Source organism: Poecile atricapillus, chromosome Z (genome assembly GCF_030490865.1).
Source record: "Poecile atricapillus isolate bPoeAtr1 chromosome Z, bPoeAtr1.hap1, whole genome shotgun sequence".
Taxonomy (NCBI): Eukaryota; Metazoa; Chordata; class Aves; order Passeriformes; family Paridae; genus Poecile; species Poecile atricapillus.
In genome coordinates this window covers 131,839,750-131,853,032 of record NC_081289.1, presented here as the reverse complement: position 1 = coordinate 131,853,032, position 13,283 = coordinate 131,839,750, and the positions used below count along the sequence as shown (strand labels likewise).

Genomic DNA, 13,283 nt, shown 5'->3' with positions numbered 1-13,283 from the left:
CTGATAACTAATTATCTAAGATAACTGATTGTTAAGTAGAAAAAAATAAAATGCAGGTTTCCCTTAAGAATAAAAAAGCAGGAGCATCAGTAAGAGCTGCGTTTGGCCTTTTTTACAGATGTGGATTGTATCATCCTCTTTGCTGATCTTTGGTGACCCAGGATCCAATGACCTACATGACAAACACGAGAGCGTGTTTGGTAGAAAAATGAAAGACTGACATTAAGAAATACCTGTATCCCTAAGCATAATGAAAATATAGACATTAAGCAATGTATATTTATGTATATTTATGGGAATATATATTGGAGTTGCTGAAACTTGTGTACTTAACAAACACATTGAAACTGAGGCTTAATTCTTGCTAAGTATCACATTACTGTATTCAAGTGTCTTACATAGATCTGTGCCTATAAGCCTGATGTTGAGAAATTACTTCTTAACTTTCCTTCACATGAGGGTGTGGTACTTTTATATGTAAATTGCTACATGGATCTGCATCACAGAATTGCCCTCTCCTCAGTGTTCTATAAATCTGCTTCAATGGTTTTCAGTGCTTATAGGATAGTTGAGCAATGACATTACATTGAAAGACTGCATCTGAATTCCTTCTGGGTTCAGGACGGGGATTCAGTTACACTGTTAAGGTCTGCATAAGTGCTCCAGTCATGAGGCTGTTTTTCAGAAGCTCTTTTGACCTGGGTTCTGTTGCTTTTGTTTTGCTTAAAAGCATACAGAACTTGTTTTTATCCAGATGTACCTGCTTCAGACACTGAAATGACAATTAGTTGCAATACAGTTCCCCAGAAATTTTATTGTTCAGAAGTGCTTTGTGAAGTTTGGCAGCTTTAGCATGAAGGGTTCACTTTTAATTTTGGTCTCCACTAATCCTCCCAACAGAAAATACAGCATTTTTAATAAAGGATTTCAGGGCTTTGAACAGGACATGTCTGCCAAGGCCTTTGGAGTTTTAAAGATTATTTGCACTCATGTTCTGTTTCTACAATTTGTACAGTCAAGGTCTGCATCTGCTGTTATACTTTTCATCTTTGTAAGACATTCTGCCAATAGAAGGATTGACAAATGCATTTCAGTACAGAAGTGATGCAGACATGCTCAAACGATGTCTGTGTTTTGGCTGATTCTTGGAGTGCAAACATTAGGTCACCTAGTAAAACCACTGAGGAAGGATGAAAAATGCTTCTATTAGCAGTATTTTTTTTAATTACTAAGTTAGAAACCAGAATTAAAAGACAGTCTAAATTACTTTGAAATAATAATTGCATGAAAACTCTGTTAAGCATTGGAATTCCCATCTGGGCTGAAGGAAGGCAACTCAGCTTCATCAAGACATATGAGAAGTCCCTGTATAAATTCTTTTTTGTCTGATTCAGTAGTATTGCAAAACTTTTTAAAGCTCAGAACTCTGTCTTACATTTAGTGCTTGTCCTAGTTTAGGGCAAATTAGGGAGGAAAACTCCAAATGGGGATTTCCCCAGGGAAATGCCCCCTCCCCAACAACTGGTCCAGGAAAAAAAAAAAATTCTTTGGAGAGAAGTGGAAAAAGCTGTTTATTTAAGAGAAATTGAATAATATTAAATAATAAAACCTCTCGCTGTTCGATGGGATGGCAAGTCTAGGAAGAAAAGTCCTTTTCATGTGGTGTAGCTCAGCTCACTCAGGTTCTTATCAGTCCCTCTGGCGCTGGAAAGTGCCGAGGCCCAGGCCCCGGTGGGCCACAGGCGTGAGCTCCCGGGGTTTGGCTGGGTGTTCAGTCCAGAGCAGGCTTGCACAGATCCAGGAAAAAAAGGAAAAAAATAAAGGTTCAGGGAACTCCTCTGCCTCAGCTAGCTAAAACTAACTAAAAGCCGGAGAGAAGCTCTGTCCCGCTGTCTGTCTGTGCTGCAGACAACACAGTGCAGGAGTGAAATGTGTGGGAGTGATGTTTTTCTTTAACACAAACTGCGGCTTCTTCTTCCCCCTCTCTTGCTCTCAGAGCCAGTCTTAAAGGTGCAGAACTTAATATATAACATAAACCAGACGATTGGGGATACCAGTATCATAAAGTCACCCCAGGACAGTGCTGTAATAAGAACTTCCAAAATTAGTAAATATATTGTTAAGACTCCTTTGCATGATGAGAAATTCCATTGTTGATACTCAGATAGAAAAGGTGAACAGATCCCTTCCTCATCAGAAATGATACTCCATTGTTTCCATTGCATCCTTCAGGCTAGCAGTTGTGTTCTAGCAATCTTTAAGGCTCAGTTTCAACTTTGTGATCATCTGTGTGTGATTGTCTTGGGTATACAGTAAGAATTCACTAAAGCTGTTGGCTTAAGTCCTTTACTTCTGTACAGTGAATTGTACATAAAAGCAATGTACAAAAAAAGTTATTTTTGTGCATTTTTTGTTTTTTTTTGTTACAAAGGAAAAATACATGAAACATCTTAAAGGAATATTAGGAGTTTCATTATCAGGAGTTAAAAGCAGGAACTGTCACACTGTCTAGAGTGAACAATAAATCTATATTCACATCTAATTTACTCTTCATGAAGAAGAACAGAGCAAGGCAAAGAGTGGCTGTCTTTTTGCTTGGCTTTGAATCCAGCAATGTACACAAATGGTGTGTATATTCAGTTCTGTATCACGTATGAAAAATTGTGGAATTCTATATTGAGAGTGCAAGAGGTGCAGGACATAGGCTTGATGCTGGCTCTGACTTGGGAGCTTTCAAATTAATGGTTTTCTGGTTTTTTATGTTAAATAAATAACTCCACAGTGTTAAATAGTAAAATGGTAAATAACTGTATCTTTGCCTTTAGAGTGGTTAGGGGTGTCCCTAGGTTTAAAAATGAGAGGAATGTATGAAGTACTTTAGCCCTGTTAACCAAATTATGCCAGCCCTGTGCTTTAGAGGCTATGAGAATAATCTCTTTCCAGTCCTGTTGAGCTCTGCATGAAGTCATCAGATTAAATGGTGTGATTAACTGGGTTAAGTACTAATTATATGAAGAGGATCCAAGAGATGTGCATTTTCTTTATTTTTCTCACACAGCTAGTGCTGTGGCACTGAGAAATGCTGCTCCTGTGGAGAGACATCAGAGTAAATATTGTCAGTGAAGGTTCACTCAGAGACTTTGGAGGAACCAGAAAAATCAGATAATCTTTAAGCTGCAGGCTTAAAATCTTCATGCCAGCAAAGCAATTCTAGCTCTGGTACATCACCAGGTAATATACTAGGAGAGTGTTGTGTCTACTCTGTTTGCTGGAGAATTTCTTCAAATACACCTCTTCAGAGTTATCATGAGTCTGCTTCCTGAGCAGACTCTTAATGGAACTGATTTACTAGATTGAGGATATAGGAGATCAAACAAATCAATCACCTTTTACCTGAAAATACAGCCGTTACAACATGCAACTCTGCATATCATTTCCTGACCCGTTTCCTGTTGTTACACTATAGTGCTAAAATGATATAATGTCATTTGTAAAGTACTGTGAAGAGTAAAAAGATTCTGGTCTTGATGTTGCAGTTCCTTGTGATGCATTTTTTTAGTTTTCAGGAAGATGGAAGAGTGCACTTTCTCAAGAAGTATTGCTATCATGCCTTTGAGCTTGGGGTGATGCACCCAGCACATGAGAGCTTGGCCTTTTACTGCCAGAGGCTTTGACTGTCTGCCTGACAGCAGGTGACATCCTGTCCAGGCTGTTAACCTGGCCAGCACCTGACAAGTCAGAGTTGGTCCTGAGAGAATGTGACTGTCTGGATTGCTTTGTTCAGATTTCAGAGCTACATAAGCATTTCTTGTTTTATCTTGCTGGCCTCCTGGCGTTAACCCGCTGGGTTTGGGAAAACTGAACAGACTGTTCCTCTCTGTCTCTTGTTCCCATTTTCCTCTATTCACAAAAACTGTCCTAGAAACCTTAGCAGGTCTTATAACTTTATGTTTTTAGATGCACAATCACATGAACCACTAGTGACACTGTGTGCTGTCTTTTGTAGTAAACAAAAGCATTATGGTTTTAAAGCCTTTTTCTTTTCTCAGTATGTTTTCCTACTGGCAAATAATTTCATGTACATTCTACTTAAACAGCAGTTTCATTCTTAAGTGTCTAAACAATCTCCCACTCAATAGGTTTTATAGCTTAATTACAGTGATAAATGGAAAAAAAAGTTATGCTCAAGCAACTCGCACCATTAAGGTAGTATAGACTCTTCTAATATTTTGACTCTATCCATTTTCTTTCTCTTTTCTTTCTTTTTTGTCTTAAACACAAGTTATGAACTAATTCCACTGATTGTTTTCCCATTGTCTTCCCTCCTCCCCATCCCCCGTTTACAAAGTAAAATGAAACTAGAGGTTTTCCCTTTTCATTGAGTTCTGCTGCACTCAGGCAGCTGCTTTTCCTGGAGCTGAAAGAAGGCTGCTGGAAAGGGGTGCAGCATTAAGCAAATCCAGGATAGATTAGTAAGTGAATGAAATTCTAGCAGCATTAAATTGTTGTCTGTTTAAAAATAGATTGCTATTTCAGAACTTCAGTCTAATAGGAAGAGCTTGTAAGGTTGTCTGCATACCTCTAGTCTCAGATGTATTTCTGGATTCTAATCTGAAGTTTTCCTGCAGATTTCTTTAAGGAAAAGATAGAGGCAAGGTGAGGAACTGAAGTCTCTTATCTATAGACTTTTAAATAAACTTGGGATTTTGGATTGTGTTACGTGTGTGGTGGCTGTCCACAGAACTGTATCATGGGAGTGGATGCTTGCAGGAAAGATTACAGCTTAAACATGTTCTAGAATTTGTATATGCTGTACTTCTGCATATATTTGCTTTCTGCTTCCTTAGTGAACCTGTGCTCCCTGAAATCATGGAATGTAATTAGCATCTGTGTAATACCATAGAGTTATATGTAATATTAGAGTTACATGTAATACCATGGACTTAGTCTTCATTTCCATTTCTGCAGATTTGTCAAAATCTCTTTCGTAAGCTTGAACATTTAATCTGTTACTTGTTACCATTTTAACGAAGTATCAGCAGTATCAAGAGATCAGTATGATCTTTTTTACTCAAATTTGCTCTGTTCTTTCTAAAGAAACATAGTTCACATAACCCTTCATTTTCACAGTAGTAATAGTACTGAGAGCAGCAATAGTAATAATAGTAATGGTAGTAATAATAATAATAACAACAGTAGTCTGAGTCCTAGGACAGATACTCAACAAATATCTGTAAGATTAGTTAATGAAATTAAAGGCTAGCAAAATTTATTAACATTAATGTTAATTCAATTGAGAAAAGGTTTTACTGTCTAAATGTGATATGAAAAGTAGCATGGGTTTTCGGGATTTGAGATGTAGCAGCTTTTTTCACATGACTCTTTCTATCAGTGGATCAGTAGCAAGGTCTGTATTGCTTGGAGCTCTGCAGTGTTCTTCTGCAGTTTCCCAGGGTATTGATCTGTGCTTGCCCTCAAATACTGTCTGCTATGCTGATCCTTGCAGCAGGAGAGGTCAGTTGCCTAAGAGTGCTGGCACCTTCCTCAGCACACTGCTGCATTTGGAAATTCAGTTTCAGCATTATGAATTTTTCAGTGCTCCAAAACCAGGTCAGTTTAAAAGGAAAAAAAAAAAAAATTAAAAAATTAAAAAGGCTTGTAAAAGAAGCCTAGGATGCATGTGAAGCATTAAGCTGCAATACTGAAGCCAAAGTTACAAAAGAAGAGTAAAATCTAGTTGTGTTTCATCTTGTTTGGGTTAATTTCCCTCACTTGGGATGATGAAGCTGATAGAAGATTTCAATTTGCAGTAGGCTGTATTGAGTGTTTCTTGCTGCCTGTGTTTCTCTAGATCCCAATTTAAAAAATACCTATCCTAATCTCACTTCTGTTCTCAATCCAGTGGAAGAGGAATCCCTTGTGGGCAAGATGTCTTTGATACACAGAGATTAGTGACTTGTGACTATAGGTTGCCAAATAAGATCAGATTTTTTTCCTGCTAAGTTCCTTGTTGCATCTTGAAGATTTGCTATGCATTAACCAGTTTCTAGAGGTTAATCAAAGCTTCAGCAACACTGGGGAGCTTGTGCTGATTCCCCTGTGGCTCTGTGCCTGGAAAGACTGGGGAGGTCATATGGATGGCAAACCTGGTAGCAGTGCACTGCAGAGGTTTTTCAGCGTGTGGTATCCAAGTGGAGTTCCAGAGGTAAGAGCTGGTGTGAAGGGCATGTGGTCGGCATGGCAAGGGGACCCATTTCATTTGAGAAGGTGGCACACTCTTACATTACTAGAAAACTATGTCTAGGATTGTTTTCTGTTTCTGTGTTGTTTTCTGCTGTTTTCTAGACATTTCCAGTCTAATAGTCAGTGAGATAAGAAATACAAATACCTGTCTTTCCATCTAGATTTTTTTTTTTTTTTTTTAAATCTCTAAAAGCTCTAGAAGTCCTCAAAGCAGGACTTTGTCACTTCGGGACATTTAAAACTGGCTGGGCCAGAGAAGTTGCAACACTTTCAGGGAATAATTCTTCAGCATTTTAAAAACCATGCTGACAGCCTTCATGATGCTGCTCTCCTGCCACTTTTATGTGGGTATTATATTTTTACATCTCTGTCTTCTATTAGTGAGGAATATAATTACTGTGATGCAGTGTTTTCTTAATACTCATTAAGGGCAAATCTCAAGGGTCTTGGAGATTGCTCTGAAAAATTGGAAGCTCCAGTCAGTATAAAGTATATTTGGAAATGCAGGGCAGGATTTATATGTTTTCAAGTAGGTCCCTGGAGAATAATACCAACTGCTTCTGCCCACTTACACTGAAAAAATACCTTAAAATGCTTAACCTTTTAGTACTCAGTATTTTTGAGTAGTGCGTATAGAGTGATGCAACTAAATTCACTAAGGCCCAAGTCTAGTAAGTAAGTAGGAAGTAGTGAAAGAAAACTGTCATAAACAATATAAACCAGAACATTTTCTGGTTTTCTTGTATGGGAACACATTTTAGGTTTCTGTTCCTTGAAAATGACAGGTGATTTTATTGTAGGCCATCTTCTTAGGAATGCATATCTGCCTAAATATGCAATCATTTTTTTGATGTAAGTGAAGATTGATTTCTTCGGTGATTTCAGCAGGACTCTAAGTATTGCCTGTTTCTTACTTCTTGGATTATAGCTTGCTTTATCTGGAGAATTTATTTTATTCTCACTAAAAAAGGAGTCAAACTAATTTTTAGTGAATTAGGCATATTTTTTCTGTTATTTAAAAGGCTAATAAAGACTTTGTTTCATCTCTCTTTACTCAGAATACATACTTAATGGAAACAGATTTTATATTGGAAGACCAATTCTGAGGCAAATTTACCTCATCTGCATTATACCTCAAAGAAGGAAATAAAATAGACTGGCCAGGCTAAAGTTTTGAAAGGGTAAATTTAGTTTCAAAATACAGTCAGATTTCAAATTAGTTCCTCCCATGTATTTCAAAGACTTGGGAAATCAATGGGTTCTACTAATAAATTCTTTTTTTGTCTTTGTTTTTAATGCTAATTTCTGCACAATTCAAAGACTCAATGATTTTATTTCTCTTTCTAGCTGTTTTATCAGCAGTGCTGTGAAAGGATGAAAGGAGTTACCCTCCTGCACCCCCTCCTACCATTTTAGTTTCCATTTCACAAGTCTTAATGTACTTGCTTAGTATCGTCTGTGTTATGTTGATTTTCTTTTCCGTGTACCCTGTTCATTGTGGAGGGTGGATTTGATGTGACACCACCAGCTGGGCTGCACCCAACCTGTCTTGGAGGGGTTATGTAAGCTCTGACTGCTGAGGGCTCTGTGCAGCTTCCCTTCATCTCGCCAAGAGCTTATTCCAGCCTGTCGGCAGATAACCCCTGGAGAGGTGGGAAGGTGAGTCTGTGCTGTGGCCTGACAGCCGTGTCACATGAAGTGTCTGTCATTGTCCCTGCAGGACTCCCTGAGCTGCTGCTGCCACACAGGCGCTGGCAACCCGAGCGGGTGAGTGTGTGCTTGTGCTGGCCCAGCCTGGGCATCCCTCTGGGTGGGTGTCTGTGGGTCAGGCTGTGCCAATCCTGGATGCAGGAGGGTTAGCTGTTGAAGATCGCGGAGAGATCTTTTAGGGGTGGAACACAAAACAGGGCACACCAGTGTGTTTTTCCTCTATCTCTCATCTCTGGTTTTGGCAAGAAGGAGTTTGACTAAATAAATGAGGGAAGTTGCTCAGATCTGTAGTTTTGTCCTACAGTGACCTGTGCTGAATAGTGCTCAGCCAGCAGATCCGGCAATGGGCTTTTCAGGTAAAAATCTTGAGAGATTATGTTCCATCAGGTTCTAAGTAACTGTCTTTAACCATTCCAAAAGATGAAGGTTTCAGTCTTTCCACTGTGGTTAGGGGACACTTGGGTAAGCATCCACCTGTATTCTGCTTTGTTGTGAAGGGCTCAGGCTCCTTAAATTTCTAAATAGGTTACAGAATTCCCTGTCTTTTGTTCCGAGTTACAATTGTAATTGAAACTTAATTGTAGAATTAAGTTTCAGGCTAGAGTTAGTATGTTCCAGTATAGAAGGGTATTTTTTGGCTGTTTTTTTCCTTTTTATACTAGATTTTCTTGGGTTTTTGTTGGTGTTTTTTTTTGTTTGCTTGTTTTGGTTTGGTACAGCATGTACACCAGACTTTTGGTTTTTTGTACAGCATGTACACCACGCTTTTCATTGTACATGAGTACATTACAACTTTGTTGTCTCTTCCTGCTTCCATTCTTGGTGCTGTGGCCAGTAAGTGAGGTTTTGTATAGAAGCCTTGAAAGTGTTTATGTTCGTTTCAGCCAGGGTTGCTGCATATGTTAATGTTCCTTGTGTGGAAAAACAATGCCATGTGTTAGGCTAAGAACAATAGAATTATTTATATTGGTAAAGACCTTTAAGATGATCGAGTCCAATGTGTCATGGTTTGATAGTGCAATGAAGTGCTCCCCGTGCCCCTGCTCAAGGCTGGATTTAATATAGTGCATAGTCTGCAGTGCCTTCGGCTGTACCTGCTTCAAGTGGAGCCACTATCGGTGATCCACAGTCTCCTCAGGGCTACGCCTGCTGCAGCATAGATTCACTCAAGTAGTCCTTGGAAGTGCATCTGCTCCAGTGTGGCCTGCAAGGGCCATAATCCCTCCAGAGGTGTACCTGCTATGCACAGTCACAACCACAGCCACTGACGCTTTGAGGGGCACATGCTCCCACCATCTACAGGTCACAGTCCCTTCAGCTCGAGCTCACACTGTAGCTCCAGCCTGTCCAGTGCAGCAGCACAGAACTGGCAGTGATGCTCTGCCCACCTGCCAGCCCAGGATCATTCCTGTGTCCGTTATCAAAGCATTCCCAGGCACAGTAGGAAGGTGATAAGAATGATGTTCTTCATGTCTAGTTTTCATCAACAATAACTGGCAAACTGAATGCTGTGCCAGCTAACTGTAGTAATTCTGGGATGTATGGAAATGAGTGGTATGTGGGCCTGGACAGAGACAGCAAGTAGTTTCTGGAGGTTCTCCATGGTTAGTGCCCTCTTAGTATTTCCTCCTACCTGAGCTGGGAACATACAGGTCTGTGTTCAGCCTCTAACCATGCTGTATTTTGTGTTTTGAATAGTTGGGTTTTGGGGAGTTTTAAAACAATTCATATGAAGCTCTGGGGTGTATTTTATATAGCCATTCTGTTTTCTGGCATTCACAGAAATAAGACTGAGAGCACGTCTCATGTAAATAAAAAAATGTGCTCAGGACAAACCTTGAGCAAACGTTGACTTCCTTTGGCCACAGCAGTCATGCACTCAATATTACTTGAACATAAGCACAGAAGTTGAGCTATTCCTTTCCCTGTGGTGCCTGTCTGCACAGCAGAGATTTTGTGTCACGTGTGGTCTGTGCTACAGGTCTTGCAGGACTGTTTTGCTGGGCTTTACTTTATTGTAAAAGATAGGTCTTCTATACACAGGAGTATACTAGGTTGTTGGTATTTTCTTGCAACAACTGAATATTCAAAACTGTGATTAAAAGGACTGGGGTCGATACTTTTCTAGCAGATGAGTTAAAAAAAATCCCTTCTACTTCAAATTCAGTTTTGTTCCAGGGTGGTGCATGGTGCATATAATCTACTAAGCAGGAGACATGCTGTTCTTCAAGGGAATTTTAAAAAATTGAATTAATCCCCTACCCTAGGGAAATACCTTAAAAATCCTCATCTTCTCAGACTAGACAGCAGAGGGGCTGAAAGGGGAACTCTAGTGAATGAGTTACAATATCCAGTGACATCCTCATTAAAACCACTTGATATTCTGACAATTTGAGTGGTAGGAGACCCTTCACATTCACTCTAATAGGAGCTGCAGCAGTTTAAGCACTCAAAGCTGAGTGGGTTTTTTCCTCTCTGAAAGACAGGTTTAATGAAAGAGACCAATTTTCAAAACACAGTGCTTGGAGCACTGGTCTAGCTGCCTCTGTGCTTTCATATGCTCCATTCAAAGCTTCTTAAAACCAGGTCACTTTTTATCTATCTGTCAAGATGGGATTTTAGGAACCAAAGTCTGTATACCTGGTGAACTCTTTCTTGGTTTAGTTCTTTTTACATCATTGTGAACTTACTTAGAGCTGTGATGCAAGGTTTAAACTGAGCCTGCAGCTGAAGCCTGAGGGTACTTAGCACTTCTTAGAACAGGAGGAGAATGTCAGTTTGAAAAACAAGGTTAAACAGCAGTGTTAGACTGGCTCAAGTTTTAAAGGATTGATACATTCGTTCACTCTGTCTTGTGTTGCTTTTTACAGTGGTTTGGTTTTGGTTTTCTTTTGCTTGCTTATTTTGGTTTTTTAAGTGATTATTTGCTCAAATAAATTCTTGTGAAGTTCTTTTGGTCACTGGTCAGCCAGACTGGAGGAAAAAAAAAATCGTTGGTCCTTCATTGTGTTTGGATTGTTCCTGATCTCCTTGTTTTTACCTTCTCTCTTAGAATTGTTTTCTTTTACAGTCAGTGCCCTTTTGTGTATCAGGATAGATTTTGCTGGGTTTGATTACAGGAAGGAATGTTGGCCATAAATAGATGGTATATATACTGCTAACACCAGGAATACTGAAATAGCTCATCTCAAAAGCCAGGGAAAACTTAGCCAGCTGGCCAAGTGCCAGGAGTTTGCAGGGTTGACAGTTACGTGTCAAGCCTGAAAGGGAGATTAACGATAGGCTGTGCTCTAGAAAAGAGCATGTTGAGCCCCAGGAGAAATTCTGCAGGAACAAATTCAAGAAGAGCCATGTGCTGATGCCTCAATGCAGTTTTGCCTTTCTCTGGACTCCTCTGTCCCCACAAGGTTCTGGCATTTCCATATGGTTTGTCTCTGTGATCCACATGGACTGGGCTAGCTGCCTTCTGTGCCTTGATGGAATGTGTTCAGGAGGGGCTTGTCTACACAAGTCTGTTTGAAGGAAACCCTTCTTACACAGTCAGCATTTTCTGTACAGCAAATTAACTGCAAGGGCACTGATAATTTTTGGAGAAGATGGTGGTAGTTCTGTGTTTCTTCTTTTGCAGGAGCAGAATTGGTACTCTGGAGGTTATAGCCATAAGTTACAGATATTCTTTGGTGGTGAGGATGTCACTGCCCAACTAAAGACACTTGTTATAGTTTACAGTTTGTACATGGCATGCCTGACATTGCTCATGGAGGTTTCCATCCTTTTCATATGGACAACCTGTGCTGCTGTTCTCAAGATCAAGGAGCAGAATGGGGCCAGAATTCTGCCACTGCTGTGGCACTGTACAGCAGACAAGTGGCTTCTGCCACTAGAAACCCTGCTAGTGTGTCATCCACCATTAAAATTGTGAAATACAGCCGAGTTTCATATAAAGAGTTTTTTATTACTTAGAATGCTTCTACAACTGTGATGTGAAACAGGTTAAAACAGAAAACTTGTGGGCCAGAATTCAGGAAATCCTGGAAGAAATCATCCTTTTTCCAAATGGAGGAAAAACAGAATGTAAGGTGTGGGGTTTGGGTTTTTCAGTTTGCACAGAGATGGTGTGTCCTTCCACATAGATTATTTTCTTCCAAGTAATAAAGTAATAAAATTGTGGGGAACATTTGGTGCTAAGAAAGAGTGGTTTGGTGGGAGAATACTGAAGAATTTTCTCATTTGTCACTTGGTTTCTTTCCTAATAAGAATATCAGGATTTGGCTATTAGCTATATGTACACATACATTTATTTGTCAGGGGTTTCACTCTATTTAGATCCAGAGAATAATACGATTATGTATTATTTTAAGTTTCTGTCAACCGTGAAAATGGCCCTTTTCTTCAAACATGAGTAAGCCAAAATGAGTAACAAAGTCATTATAGAAGTAATAAATTCTCCCTCCATTCCAGTTACAAACTGCATCAGCCATTAAGTTTGCTGCACACGCAGTGAGAAGCATACCCGGTTCAGAGAAAGATAGACACAGACTCTGAGGGAAGCACAGGTTTTCTGCCTCACCCTGGGGCAGTTTTGTCTGTCAGAAAAGTGGCTGCAGCACAGAGAGGTAAAGTGACGTGCAGAATTTCTTCAACGTGTCTCAAGGCAGGGAGCAGTGTCCCAGAGCATGGGTCAGTCACCTTGGCCTCTCTGAAGGAGCAGACAAGTGCTTCTGTGCCAATCCAGTTCCCATTTAATGAAACCATCACCAGCTGCCTTTTTTTTGCCCTTAGGTCATGCCTCTGACCTCTCTTTCTCTTGCTCATGAAGGAGACAGGGAGGTTTAGAGGGCAGCTCCACCTGGCAAATGTCACATGTGCTCTGCTAGTGTGGCACCTTAGGGGACTGTCTACCTAAGCTTCAGGCAGTGAGTTACTGGTCTGATTCACTCCCCCTCAATCTGGTGCATCTGTCCTGGCAGTCAGGTGTCTCCCATGTCCATCAGTCGGGTGTGTGCTGCAGACTGAGAGCAGAGGAGGTGAACGCTGCCACTGCCTGCGCTGTCTCAGCTCTCTCTTGTGCCCAGCTCACCACCCTCAGGCGTGCAGCTGCATGATCAGCACTTGCTGATCAACTCCTGGCTTTCAAGGTTAAAAGAGAAAGATGAAGAAGAAAAAACTGGTGTGCTGCTTTAAAGGTAAGTGCTTGCTTGTGTATTTAGGATAAGTAGTTCTATGTCTGTGCTGCCAGAGTTAAACTGGTGAAACGGTATGGGTCACGCTGTCATTCAGTGAAGCGTATGGCTGTTATATAAAGGTTTTAATTACTTTCTTCATCTGTC

At 40.2% G+C, this 13,283-nt stretch overlaps 1 protein-coding gene across 3 annotated transcripts in view; it reads left to right on the top strand.

The window, feature by feature from the left end:
• The first annotated feature begins 7,896 nt into the window (after positions 1-7,896).
• NIM1K (NIM1 serine/threonine protein kinase) overlaps positions 7,897-13,283 on the top strand; it is an 18,369-nt gene continuing 12,982 nt past the window's right edge. The window contains exons 1-2 of one of the 3 annotated variants that reach the window (XM_058864699.1): positions 7,897-8,010; positions 12,924-13,139. The gene's annotated coding sequence lies outside the window, so the exon portion shown is untranslated. Of the gene's footprint in view, positions 8,011-11,959; positions 13,140-13,283 lie in introns of those variants that run through there. The other 2 variants (XM_058864700.1, XM_058864698.1) reach the window with 2 other exon arrangements.